We start from the raw sequence: 14955 nt of genomic DNA on the forward strand, positions 1-14955 counted from the left end.
AAGGTCATATGAGGACGGTTGTCAATGGGACAGTAGTTAAGGTCATATGAGGACGGTTGTCAAGGAGAGACAGTAGTTAAGGTCATATGAGGACGGTTGTCAAAGAGAGACAGTAGTTAAGGTCATATGAGGACAAGGAGGACAATAGTTTGTCAAGAGATCAAGACAGTAGTTAAGGTCAATATGAGGACGGTTGTCAATGGGACAGTAGTTAAGGTCATATGAGGACGGTTGTCAAGGAGAGACAGTAGTTAAGGTCATATGAGGACGGTTGTCAAGGAGAGACAGTAGTTAAGGTCATATGAGGACGGTTGTCAATGGGACAGTAGTTAAGGTCATATGAGGACGGTTGTCAAGGAGACACAGTAGTTAAGGTCATATGAGGACGGTTGTCAAGGAGAGACAATAGTTAAGGTCATATGAGGACGGTTGTCAAGGGGGACAGTAGTTAAGGTCATATGAGGACGGTTGTCAAAGAGAAACAGTAGTCAAGGTCATATGAGGAAAGTTGTCAATGGGACAGTAGTTAAGGTCATATGAGGACGGTTGTCAAGGAGAGACAGTAGTTAAGGTCATATGAGGACGGTTGTCAAGGAGAGACAATAGTTAAGGTCATATGAGGACGGTTGTCAAGGAGAAGCTAACAAACAATGAGAAAGGGTGTCAAGGAGACATCAAGAACATTGAAAATGTATATTCGGTATTTGATCGTTATTTTCAGCAACAAAGCTGGTTGTAAAAAGTGTAAAGGGATTTGCGTGAAAAATCGCACAGCGGTAGGTTATCAACTTGTCATTTCATATATAGAGCGTGTCATAATTACATATGAAGTTAAAAATTTAAAAAATGACGTGAGTTTTAAAGTATACAGTAGCAGCGTGCAGTACAGGTTTGACATGAAAAACACTCTTTTATCCCCAACTCGGCATCACTTTATGTATCCTCGCTAAGTCTAGGGTTTCGCTATATTCTGTCACTCTCGGAAGAAGGTGTTCCTATCATTCATATCCACCTATAGAATTATCTCATAGTATTGATTCAATAATGTAAATATAAAGGAAGGTATGATGTGTTCACACACGACATGTAATCATATGGATATTTGAGCAAACAAGGGAGGCTCCGTTCTATATAGTTTATATTATCCATGAACATATTAGGAGTATTAACGGAGGAACCACTTGGTGATAGGCCGAGGCAGTTTGTACACCATGTATGGTGTAGTCTGGCGTGATCAATGCAATGTTATATAATTATGATAATCAATATAACAGGGGTATTTACACCCGTTCCATCAGTATAACCAATTTCTGACATGTAATGAGGAAGACTTCCGTTACGAAAACTCGGTCATCCGCGTCCTTAATTACAACATCTCCGAGAATGCTCCGGCAATCTTCGGAAATTATCGACGAAACATATTTCAACCGAAGAAATTTTGAGGAAAAATTCTCCGTGATGTTGCGATCGCCACGTCCTAACGTAATAGAAATTTCCGGCAATCTTTTAAAATGTTTCCGAAGATTGTCGGAAATTTCAACGAGACTATTGATGGTTCTAATTAACAGAATACGTGTACAATAGAATTATGTTTCCCTTCACGGAAATTGCCGAAGGTTCACGACCGATTACTCTTTCCAGTATCTTTTCCGCCACCCAATGTAACCCTGTTCAAACATTTCGTTTTCCCTGGCTTGTGTGTTTTTAAAATCTAAATCGTCCTTTCTTTATGAAGAATTTGCTTTCAAAAGCACAACAATCCTCGCCATTCTGATCCCGACTCGCCACTTTAAACTTGTCCACATTATCTTACTTTCCAGCCACCCTGAACTCATCGGGTATTATCTCGGGAATACATGGTAAATTAATAGCCTGGTAGGTAAGTTAATCGATTCCCAGAGGAGTTCCGGATGAATTCGTTGTTTTCGTCACTTCTAGGTCAAAATGACGAACTTCTCTTTCTCATTTCATTTTTTAAACTCCGGCACATTAATCTCTCGTCTGGTACAAGGGTCAAAATAAAGTCTCTTGATATCTAGTACATGAGAGGCGCTTGAAGTTTATAAACTTGCTCCACCGCCGACAGAGCATAAATGATGTTTATCATTTGAACAATAATTGGTGTTGAATCGTGTCTATTTATGCCTAATTAACACAAAAAATAATATAAAATAATTTATTTTGCCTTTGATGCATGCACAATCAGTACATCTTTCCATATAGGATATAGTGCCACGGAATTTTTTCGGGAAGCAATTAATTATTTTTCATATTTTTAACTTGAAGTAAACTTAGAAGCTCAAACTTTTCAATGGTGGTAATGGTGTAAAGTAAGTAACTTTTGTCACTGAAGAAAAAACTAAATCGTCTGCTTCTGTTTTTGATAGTGAAAAAGTACCATTTGTCAGCGGTGGAGCATCTTTAACCGAACATTTATTGGACCTTTAAATAATTTTAGCAGCTTTATAAACTGCAAGCAAATGTGTTAATAGAGTATTCTTGTTTTTTTCAAGGGGACATGTTTTGATCTTAATAATACACAACAAGTATTTTCACATATCGAGTTAATTTGAGTTCGAAATGTGCACCTAATGCCGTCGGCAGACGAAAATATTTTTGTCAAGTATTGAAAATTTTAAAGATGTGAAAATTAAATCAAATATTCGATTTAAAAGATAAACTTTAATTACATATGTTGAGTGTAGAACCGTTACCATGGAGACGATCGGCTGTTATCTGTTGTCAATTCTGGTTGTGATATTGTGGTTTTATTACAGGGCGAGGGCTCCTCATTTTACAACATGTTTACCCTGATATATCATCATAAGTATATCAAACGTCAAAGCCTAGTCAACTTAACACCCCCTATATATAGTATTTTATAAACCCGTGAAAACCACACAGTCTCATTTGTACAGAAACTCAAACAAATATGGCGTTATTTCATCACGAATGGCGAGCCATTGGAATCTAAAGCCGATGTGTGGATTGTGTAATTTTAGGACCGGATAATGTCCGCATATTTCCTGTGAAGTTGGCTTTAACGTGTCTGGTCAGCGGAAATAGAGATGATAGTCCAATTAAGTAGTTTAAGGTTACATGTGAATGAGGGTCTAGAGGAGAGGGACACTTAAAGTTAGTGTCAAACTCTTGTGGACCGCTTGAGAGGGGATACGTATAACTGTCACCAATAAAATCTTGCATAATTTTAGATGATAAAGGAGACATCGTATCCAACCTCGATATATAACTTAAAAGGCTACCAAAATATGTGAGCGATACAGGCCAGTTTGACCTCTTATAGTCTTTATCATAAAATGGAAGATAATCCCTTTGTGTTTCCTTTCCTCGTGTTTTTCAATTGATCGATAACGCCCCTCCCCCATTTCCATCATCCTCGGGGATGCACATCATAGAAGTGTGTACCTACATCAGGGTACACCTTTATTACCTGGGTGACCTACATTACACAGGTATTATTTACCTGGACAGGTACATGTTACCTGTGAAACATGTATTGAAATTAGGATTATAAACCCGAGGGGGGGGGGGGGGGGGGGGGGGGGGGGGGGGGGGGGGGGGGGGGGGGGGGGGGGGGGGGGGGGGGGGGGGGGGGGGGGGGGGGGGGGGGGGGGGGGGGGGGGGGGGGGGGGGGGGGGGGGGGGGGGGGGGGGGGGGGGGGGGGGGGGGGGGGGGGGGGGGGGGGGGGGGGGGGGGGGGGGGGGGGGGGGGGGGGGGGGGGGGGGGGGGGGGGGGGGGGGGGGGGGGGGGGGGGGGGGGGGGGGGGGGGGGGGGGGGGGGAGGGGGGGGGGGGGGGGGGGGGGGGGGGGGGGGGGGGGGGGGGGGGGGGGGGGGGGGGGGGGGGGGGGGGGGGGGGGGGGGGGGGGGGGGGGGGGGGGGGGGGGGGGGGGGGGGGGGGGGGGGGGGGGGGGGGGGGGGGGGGGGGGGGGGGGGGGGGGGGGGGGGGGGGGGGGGGGGGGGGGGGGGGGGGGGGGGGGGGGGGGGGGGGGGGGGGGGGGGGGGGGGGGGGGGGGGGGGGGGGGGGGGGGGGGGGGGGGGGGGGGGGGGGGGGGGGGGGGGGGGGGGGGGGGGGGGGGGGGGGGGGGGGGGGGGGGGGGGGGGGGGGGGGGGGGGGGGGGGGGGGGGGGGGGGGGGGGGGGGGGGGGGGGGGGGGGGGGGGGGGGGGGGGGGGGGGGGGGGGGGGGGGGGGGGGGGGGGGGGGGGGGGGGGGGGGGGGGGGGGGGGGGGGGGGGGGGGGGGGGGGGGGGGGGGGGGGGGGGGGGGGGGGGGGGGGGGGGGGGGGGGGGGGGGGGGGGGGGGGGGGGGGGGGGGGGGGGGGGGGGGGGGGGGGGGGGGGGGGGGGGGGGGGGGGGGGGGGGGGGGGGGGGGGGGGGGGGGGGGGGGGGGGGGGGGGGGGGGGGGGGGGGGGGGGGGGGGGGGGGGGGGGGGGGGGGGGGGGGGGGGGGGGGGGGGGGGGGGGGGGGGGGGGGGGGGGGGGGGGGGGGGGGGGGGGGGGGGGGGGGGGGGGGGGGGGGGGGGGGGGGGGGGGGGGGGGGGGGGGGGGGGGGGGGGGGGGGGGGGGGGGGGGGGGGGGGGGGGGGGGGGGGGGGGGGGGGGGGGGGGGGGGGGGGGGGGGGGGGGGGGGGGGGGGGGGGGGGGGGGGGGGGGGGGGGGGGGGGGGGGGGGGGGGGGGGGGGGGGGGGGGGGGGGGGGGGGGGGGGGGGGGGGGGGGGGGGGGGGGGGGGGGGGGGGGGGGGGGGGGGGGGGGGGGGGGGGGGGGGGGGGGGGGGGGGGGGGGGGGGGGGGGGGGGGGGGGGGGGGGGGGGGGGGGGGGGGGGGGGGGGGGGGGGGGGGGGGGGGGGGGGGGGGGGGGGGGGGGGGGGGGGGGGGGGGGGGGGGGGGGGGGGGGGGGGGGGGGGGGGGGGGGGGGGGGGGGGGGGGGGGGGGGGGGGGGGGGGGGGGGGGGGGGGGGGGGGGGGGGGGGGGGGGGGGGGGGGGGGGGGGGGGGGGGGGGGGGGGGGGGGGGGGGGGGGGGGGGGGGGGGGGGGGGGGGGGGGGGGGGGGGGGGGGGGGGGGGGGGGGGGGGGGGGGGGGGGGGGGGGGGGGGGGGGGGGGGGGGGGGGGGGGGGGGGGGGGGGGGGGGGGGGGGGGGGGGGGGGGGGGGGGGGGGGGGGGGGGGGGGGGGGGGGGGGGGGGGGGGGGGGGGGGGGGGGGGGGGGGGGGGGGGGGGGGGGGGGGGGGGGGGGGGGGGGGGGGGGGGGGGGGGGGGGGGGGGGGGGGGGGGGGGGGGGGGGGGGGGGGGGGGGGGGGGGGGGGGGGGGGGGGGGGGGGGGGGGGGGGGGGGGGGGGGGGGGGGGGGGGGGGGGGGGGGGGGGGGGGGGGGGGGGGGGGGGGGGGGGGGGGGGGGGGGGGGGGGGGGGGGGGGGGGGGGGGGGGGGGGGGGGGGGGGGGGGGGGGGGGGGGGGGGGGGGGGGGGGGGGGGGGGGGGGGGGGGGGGGGGGGGGGGGGGGGGGGGGGGGGGGGGGGGGGGGGGGGGGGGGGGGGGGGGGGGGGGGGGGGGGGGGGGGGGGGGGGGGGGGGGGGGGGGGGGGGGGGGGGGGGGGGGGGGGGGGGGGGGGGGGGGGGGGGGGGGGGGGGGGGGGGGGGGGGGGGGGGGGGGGGGGGGGGGGGGGGGGGGGGGGGGGGGGGGGGGGGGGGGGGGGGGGGGGGGGGGGGGGGGGGGGGGGGGGGGGGGGGGGGGGGGGGGGGGGGGGGGGGGGGGGGGGGGGGGGGGGGGGGGGGGGGGGGGGGGGGGGGGGGGGGGGGGGGGGGGGGGGGGGGGGGGGGGGGGGGGGGGGGGGGGGGGGGGGGGGGGGGGGGGGGGGGGGGGGGGGGGGGGGGGGGGGGGGGGGGGGGGGGGGGGGGGGGGGGGGGGGGGGGGGGGGGGGGGGGGGGGGGGGGGGGGGGGGGGGGGGGGGGGGGGGGGGGGGGGGGGGGGGGGGGGGGGGGGGGGGGGGGGGGGGGGGGGGGGGGGGGGGGGGGGGGGGGGGGGGGGGGGGGGGGGGGGGGGGGGGGGGGGGGGGGGGGGGGGGGGGGGGGGGGGGGGGGGGGGGGGGGGGGGGGGGGGGGGGGGGGGGGGGGGGGGGGGGGGGGGGGGGGGGGGGGGGGGGGGGGGGGGGGGGGGGGGGGGGGGGGGGGGGGGGGGGGGGGGGGGGGGGGGGGGGGGGGGGGGGGGGGGGGGGGGGGGGGGGGGGGGGGGGGGGGGGGGGGGGGGGGGGGGGGGGGGGGGGGGGGGGGGGGGGGGGGGGGGGGGGGGGGGGGGGGGGGGGGGGGGGGGGGGGGGGGGGGGGGGGGGGGGGGGGGGGGGGGGGGGGGGGGGGGGGGGGGGGGGGGGGGGGGGGGGGGGGGGGGGGGGGGGGGGGGGGGGGGGGGGGGGGGGGGGGGGGGGGGGGGGGGGGGGGGGGGGGGGGGGGGGGGGGGGGGGGGGGGGGGGGGGGGGGGGGGGGGGGGGGGGGGGGGGGGGGGGGGGGGGGGGGGGGGGGGGGGGGGGGGGGGGGGGGGGGGGGGGGGGGGGGGGGGGGGGGGGGGGGGGGGGGGGGGGGGGGGGGGGGGGGGGGGGGGGGGGGGGGGGGGGGGGGGGGGGGGGGGGGGGGGGGGGGGGGGGGGGGGGGGGGGGGGGGGGGGGGGGGGGGGGGGGGGGGGGGGGGGGGGGGGGGGGGGGGGGGGGGGGGGGGGGGGGGGGGGGGGGGGGGGGGGGGGGGGGGGGGGGGGGGGGGGGGGGGGGGGGGGGGGGGGGGGGGGGGGGGGGGGGGGGGGGGGGGGGGGGGGGGGGGGGGGGGGGGGGGGGGGGGGGGGGGGGGGGGGGGGGGGGGGGGGGGGGGGGGGGGGGGGGGGGGGGGGGGGGGGGGGGGGGGGGGGGGGGGGGGGGGGGGGGGGGGGGGGGGGGGGGGGGGGGGGGGGGGGGGGGGGGGGGGGGGGGGGGGGGGGGGGGGGGGGGGGGGGGGGGGGGGGGGGGGGGGGGGGGGGGGGGGGGGGGGGGGGGGGGGGGGGGGGGGGGGGGGGGGGGGGGGGGGGGGGGGGGGGGGGGGGGGGGGGGGGGGGGGGGGGGGGGGGGGGGGGGGGGGGGGGGGGGGGGGGGGGGGGGGGGGGGGGGGGGGGGGGGGGGGGGGGGGGGGGGGGGGGGGGGGGGGGGGGGGGGGGGGGGGGGGGGGGGGGGGGGGGGGGGGGGGGGGGGGGGGGGGGGGGGGGGGGGGGGGGGGGGGGGGGGGGGGGGGGGGGGGGGGGGGGGGGGGGGGGGGGGGGGGGGGGGGGGGGGGGGGGGGGGGGGGGGGGGGGGGGGGGGGGGGGGGGGGGGGGGGGGGGGGGGGGGGGGGGGGGGGGGGGGGGGGGGGGGGGGGGGGGGGGGGGGGGGGGGGGGGGGGGGGGGGGGGGGGGGGGGGGGGGGGGGGGGGGGGGGGGGGGGGGGGGGGGGGGGGGGGGGGGGGGGGGGGGGGGGGGGGGGGGGGGGGGGGGGGGGGGGGGGGGGGGGGGGGGGGGGGGGGGGGGGGGGGGGGGGGGGGGGGGGGGGGGGGGGGGGGGGGGGGGGGGGGGGGGGGGGGGGGGGGGGGGGGGGGGGGGGGGGGGGGGGGGGGGGGGGGGGGGGGGGGGGGGGGGGGGGGGGGGGGGGGGGGGGGGGGGGGGGGGGGGGGGGGGGGGAGGGGGGGGGGGGGGGGGGGGGGGGGGGGGGGGGGGGGGGGGGGGGGGGGGGGGGGGGGGGGGGGGGGGGGGGGGGGGGGGGGGGGGGGGGGGGGGGGGGGGGGGGGGGGGGGGGGGGGGGGGGGGGGGGGGGGGGGGGGGGGGGGGGGGGGGGGGGGGGGGGGGGGGGGGGGGGGGGGGGGGGGGGGGGGGGGGGGGGGGGGGGGGGGGGGGGGGGGGGGGGGGGGGGGGGGGGGGGGGGGGGGGGGGGGGGGGGGGGGGGGGGGGGGGGGGGGGGGGGGGGGGGGGGGGGGGGGGGGGGGGGGGGGGGGGGGGGGGGGGGGGGGGGGGGGGGGGGGGGGGGGGGGGGGGGGGGGGGGGGGGGGGGGGGGGGGGGGGGGGGGGGGGGGGGGGGGGGGGGGGGGGGGGTGGGGGGGGGTGGGGGGGGGGGGGGGGGGGGGGGGGGGGGGGGGGGGGGGGGGGGGGGGGGGGGGGGGGGGGGGGGGGGGGGGGGGGGGGGGGGGGGGGGGGGGGGGGGGGGGGGGGGGGGGGGGGGTTGGGGGGGGGGGGGGGGGGGGGGGGGGGGGGGGGGGGGGGGGGGGGGGGGGGGGGGGGGGGGGGGGGGGGGGGGGGGGGGGGGGGGGGGGGGTGGGGGGGGGGGGGGGGGGGGGGGGGGGGGGGGGGGGGGGGGGGGGGGGTGGGGGGGGGGGGGGGGGGGGGGGGGGGGGGGGGGGGGGGGGGGGGGGGGGGGGGGGGGGGGGGGGGGGGGGGGGGGGGGGGGGGGGGGGTGGGGGGGGGGGGGGGGGGGGGGGGGGGGGGGGGGGGGGGGGGGGGGGGGGGGGGGGGGGGGGGGGGGGGGGGGGGGGGGGGGGGGGGGGGGGGGGGGGGGGGGGGGGGGGGGGGGGGGGGGGGGGGGGGGGGGGGGGGGGGGGGGGGGGGGGGGGGGGGGGGGGGGGGGGGGGGGGGGGGGGGGGGGGGGGGGGGGGGGGGGGGGGGGGGGGGGGGGGGGGGGGGGGGGGGGGGGGGGGGGGGGGGGGGGGGGGGGGGGGGGGGGGGGGGGGGGGGGGGGGGGGGGGGGGGGGGGGGGGGGGGGGGGGGGGGGGGGGGGGGGGGGGGGGGGGGGGGGGGGGGGGGGGGGGGGGGGGGGGGGGGGGGGGGGGGGGGGGGTGGGGGGGGGGGGGGTGGGGGGGGGGGGGGGGGGGGGGGGGGGGGGGGGGGGGGGGGGGGGGGGGGGGGGGGGGGGGGGGGGGGGGGGGGGGGGGGGGGGGGGGGGGGGGGGGGGGGGGGGGGGGGGGGGGGGGGGGGGGGGGGGGGGGGGGGGGGGGGGGGGGGGGGGGGGGGGGGGGGGGGGGGGGGGGGGGGGGGGGGGGGGGGGGGGGGGGGGGGGGGGGGGGGGGGGGGGGGGGGGGGGGGGGGGGGGGGGGGGGGGGGGGGGGGGGGGGGGGGGGGGGGGGGTAGTGGGGGGTAAGGGAGGGGGTGGAGGTGTACATATGATAGTAAGTGGTGGGGGGGTGGAGGTGTACATATGATAGTAAGGGGGGGGGGGGGGTGTACATATGATAGTAAGTGTGTGAGGGGGTGGGGGTGTACATATGGGGGTGTGTGGGGGGGGGGGTGTACATATGATAGTAAGTGTGAGGGGGTGGGGTGTACATGTGATAGTAAGTGTGAGGGGGGGGGGGGGGGGGTGTACATATGAATAGTAAGTGTGTGAGGGGGTGGGGTGTACATATGATAGTAAGTGTGTGGGGGTGGGGGTGTACATATGATAGTAAGTGTGAGGGGTGGGGTGTACATATGATAGTAAGTGTGTGAGGGGTGGGGTGTACATATGATAGTAAGTGTGAGGGGGGGGGTGTACATATGATAGTAAGTGTGTGAGGGGGGGGTGTACATTGATAGTAAGTGTGTGAGGGGGGGTGTACATATGATAGTAAGTGTGTGGGGGGTGGGGGTGTACATATGATAGTAAGTGTGAGGGGGTGGGGGTGTACATATGATAGTAATGTGTGAGGGGTGGGGGGTGGGTGTACATTGATAGTAAGTGTGAGGGGGTGGGGTGTACATATGATAGTAAGTGTGTGGGGGTGGGGTGTACATTGATAGTAATGTGTGTATTGTGAGGGGTGGGGTGTACATGTGATAGTAAGTGTGTGAGGGGTGGGGTGTACATATGATAGTAAGTGTGAGGGGGTGGGGTGTACATATGATAGTAGTGTGAGAGGGGTGGGGTGTACATATGATAGTAAGTGTGAGAGGGGGTTACATTGATAGGGTGTGAGGGGGTGGGGTGTACATATGATAGTAAGTGTGTGAGGGGTGGGGTGTACATATGATAGTAAGTGTGTGAGGGGGTGGAGGTGTACATATGATAGTAAGTGTGAGGGGGTGGAGGTGTACATATGATAGTAAGTGTGAGGGGGTGGGGTGTACATATGATAGTAAGTGTGAGGGGGTGGGGGTGTACATATGATAGTAAGTGTGAGGGGGTGGAGGTGTACATATGATAGTAAGTGTGAGGGGGTGGGGGTGTACATATGATAGTAAGTGTGTGAGGGGGTGGAGGTGTACATATGATAGTAAGTGTGTGAGGGGGTGGAGGTGTACATATGATAGTAATCGTGAAGGGATGGGCTGTACATATGATATAAAGTGTGAGGGGGTGGGGATGAACAGAGTAGTATATATACTGTCGACGATACAAAATACAGGTAGGGAGAGTGTGTAAATAGGATGTGGGGTGTGATATGTAGGTGTGTGGGTGTGAAGTGTGTGGGTACCGGTAAGGTACGTTGGATTGGGGTGTTTGGGTGAGGCACGGGGCTGGGATGCATGGCGATGTGGGAGGAAGTGTGTGTACATATAAAATGCAAATGTATATGTACTATCGCCGATATAAAATTACCCCAGCTTCTTCCTCTTACATATATGTAACAGACAGAAATCTACAAACACAAATGTTGCAAGTTCAATGTCGCTGAGCAGGATATATTTCAGGAAAAAACCTCTTGTATTGTGCTGTAGATTTAATAACCTGATCACTTCAGGCGATATATCTTGGGTTTATTTTTGTTATCATTTATCTTTGGGTGGTTGTATATTTATTGACTTTCCTAATCGTGTATCGCATATGTAAATACATACATTTATATTATCAGATAATTTCTCTCCCAATAAATGTTTAGGAGGAAAGAAGATTTAATTTGCTATTCAGAGTCTGAAAGTCAATTGCTATATGTCCGGATGAAATATGTCAATTATATACCTGGATGTCGGTGAATATTTACGGTCTAAATATATTATATGATATTCAAATGTCGACTTAGATCTTAATTTATAGGCTGAAATTGTCATGTTAAGTTATTTAAAACTACAACACAAATTTAATTTGGTTTGTCTAAGCTGTTTGTAAAGCTGGCTTAAAGAGAGGGGCTAAGTTGAGAAAGTATGCAATCAGAACCACAGGGATCTGAGAATTAGTTACAGATTATATAATCATGGACCCACCAGAGTGCCCTAAGACCAATATTAGACGTGTTAGAGCTCTAGATAAACGTTAAAAATCATACTCTACATGGTACTATATACGAGAAGGGTGGCAAGACTAAGGCTCCAAATTTCTAACCCGCCTACCCACAATCTTCTTTTTTCGATGTGTCTCTAGATAAACTACGACGCGTCCCGAGAAGAGAGCCTTTATATATAGCCAGCCAATGAGATTGGAGCATAGGCCTAGCTCATGCATATTTTATCCGGATCGGCCACCTTGAATATTAATTAGCTGCCGTTCAAGGTGTTTGTCATAATGGGGCTTATATCGTCTTAATGACGGCACTTTGTACAGATGTGTAGGATGATTTCGAAAGGAAAATTATCGCTCTTTCCAACGGTGGTAACCGTTTTTATGACGATATACTAGCAATGTGTTTATATAGCCGTTAAAGGTAGGCGGGTTAGAAATTTGGAGCCTAAGTCTTGCCACCCTTCTCGTATATAGTACCATGTAGAGTATTATTTTTATCGGTTTTTTATCTAGAGCTCTAAAACGTCTAAAAACGGTCTTAGGGCACTCTGGTGGGTCCATGATTATATACTCTGTAACTAATTCTCAGATCCCTGTGATCAGAACGAGGCTCGCCGAGCCTATATGATGTTAGTACCGCAAAATGTTGAAATTCAACATTACTGAAATTATATGTACATGAAGTATATTCAAACAGACGATAGTGTTACCATACCTTATAATTAGCTCATGTATAAACATGTAACTTCATACACACTACACACCGTATACACGGGAGGCCACCATTGACTCTGGTTGTTAATTAATAGGGCGTTAATTAATCAAACAAACAAAAAAAAGAAATATAAGCATGTACAGAGCTCCTCAGGATCAATATTAAGTTTTAAATTTTAAGGATTATACATGAACTTTATCTGTTAACCTTGCTACAATGTCATCCGTCGTATCAAGGAATTATACTTTATCATTTACTGTCGATATCCGATAACAACCCCGTATAACACTTTATCGCCGTGTAGTACTGTAGATATACGTATTATTAGTATACAACTGTTATGTAGAGCTAGGCGATATTAAACTCCTAGTTGTAATATACTCCGTCTTTGACCTTATTCGTGCTCAATATCACGTAGGGTTTAATAAAAGGTTAAAATTGATGTTTTAAGAGATTTACGTGGTCATGCGGAGGCTATTTAAATCATCTTACACCTGATTCCAAAGGTGAGTCTAGGGACCGTGAATAATGTACGGCTGTCTGTCATTTTAGCACATAACATTTGTACATTTGTTACATTTGAACATATGGGCGGCTGAATATGGCCACTGCTCGCTCAATACTTTCATATCTGGATTTTGTATACAACATTGATTTAGCCTACACGACATCTAAGTCCTGTAAAGCAATGTAACTATATCGGTTGATATCGGTCGAGATACTTAAGGATTGTAAAAACACTTAATTAAATTGATTTAAATGAATATTAATACAGTATGGTCAGTTAACCCTATGTAGAACACCCTGGATTTTCTCCCCTTGTCAGAATTATCTCCTCTGATCAGGTAAAGACATTATCTCCTCTGACCATATAAATCCGTATAAGATAGAACCAAGTGGATTATCTCCCCTGATCATACAGATCCGTATAAGGTAGAACCCAGTGGATTATCTCCCCTGATCATACAGATCCGTATAAGGTAGAACCCAGTGAATTATCTCCCCTGATCATACAGATCCGTATAAAGGTAGAACCAAGTGGATTATCTCCCCTGGTCATACAGATCCGTATAAGGTAGAACCCAGTGGATTATCTCCCCTGATCATACAGATCCCCTGATTATCTCCCCGATCAAAGATCCGTATAATGAACCCAGGTGGATTATCTCTAACTCCCCCACAATAAAATAATAAACCCTGGTAAAAAACGATGTATTTTCTCTTACATACCATATAGAACATTGTGTTACCTCCCCTTTGTCAGCTATAAAAATGGATTATCTCCTCTTGATCAAACAGAACACAGGAATTACCTCATCCAATGACGTAGATAGGAGAGTTATCTCCCCTGTCCCTTTGTCAGGAATCACAGTGAATTACCTCTCCTAACTAGTTATATCTAGGTTGAGCATTATTTGTGTGACGTGTTATGCTTTATGTGAACAACAGCTGTTTCCTGACATAAATATAGATTTGAATAATTCAGGAAAACTTCTAAAGCAGCTGAGACACCGGAGGTAAATAGCTTTTTAGTGTATGTGTCTGTTTGTTGGGACGAGACATCGTTCTTGGTCAATACAATCAACAACAGAACCCGGCTTGGGGCAGACTTTAGTTACTTTAAAGCTTTAAAGTGCAATCCCTCTGAAATGTCATCCTGTGGTCTAATACTACTGAAGTTTATGGCGTTATATTGGAATAAAATGTCAATTACTTTCAGATTATACATGCTATTGTATATTGTATGACGTAAACATTGGACTATATTTGGGATATTTTCTTTTCTATTCTTCCTAACTGACTTTCTTCTAATCCCAACTTCTTGGCAGAGACATATCATAGTCTCTAAAAGCAGTAGGTTATGCCCCTGTTTAGCGTATAAAGGAACTGGGACGACTCGTTTTCCGGTTGTCGGTTGTTTTGTTTCTAAAACTCTTCGGCTCTACACTTCAGTGAGATAGCACTATAAAATGGACACCACTATCACAAAGAGACCCAACAGCACATCCACTACACAAACATATACAGGGAAGCAGGTCGTCCGTAAATAACCTTGGCTCCTGATTTTGTGGTTTCAAAAAATATCTCCTCGAACGTTAATTATTCAGCGTAAAACTTAAATGAAACGTGTTTATAGCGAAAAGTTCCACTCCAGACTTCAGAGATATATTCAAGGAACGGCAATTGTGGGAGGAATGTTACATGCACTTGAATTATACCAGTTTAAATATTACGTACATACATATATACATCAGTGGGTACATTTTAAGTGGTTTTGCTGGTTGTAACGCGAGTAAAGTAGAAGGAATGTCTATCAACGTCATCAAAGCCGTTGTCGATAGTTATCGGTTTGATAACTACAGGAGTATATAGATAGATACATATAGAAGCTAGTGACAAACGTTCATGTGGAGGTTCCTGAAACTCATCATTAACAATGGTCACTTCTGTGGTCAGTTACGGTGGTCAGAAACAAGTACCTCATTTATTCTACACTTCGGAGAGAAGCTGTATAGGCTTAGACTGTTGTTTGATCCCTTTTCAAATTTTGTATGAAATAAAATTTGATGAAATTGATTCAATATTCAGACAATGTATATGTCTCCTCCCGCCAAATAAACGAATAACACCACCTCCCGCCAAATAAACGAATAACACCACCTATTGTGGTAGAATATTTATTCCCTTTACAAATACAATGGCGTTTCCGATATCAAAATGTGAATGGTAATCGATTCCTTCATTTTGTTTTTCCCGTCATTGCGAAAAGCTTTTAAATTTATGAAAGTGGAAACGTGTTCGAAATATGAACTAAATATGTGAGTCAAGGAATATACATGTATATACATAAGTACCTGTTAATAATTCTTAGCATAGACATAAATTTCAGTAAACAAATGTAATATTTGATGGTGTGAAGTAAACTGAGCTGCCGTCTGTCGGAGGAGACAGGAGGGGGTGCATTCGTGTGAAATAAATATCACCAGATAAGCAAGTTAATGGATATCGATGCTAAATCTTAAGTGTGTTTATATTCTAGCGAGTCTTTTCATCAGACCTCGAG

Source organism: Argopecten irradians, chromosome 9 (genome assembly GCF_041381155.1).
Source record: "Argopecten irradians isolate NY chromosome 9, Ai_NY, whole genome shotgun sequence".
Classification (NCBI taxonomy): domain Eukaryota; kingdom Metazoa; phylum Mollusca; class Bivalvia; order Pectinida; family Pectinidae; genus Argopecten; species Argopecten irradians.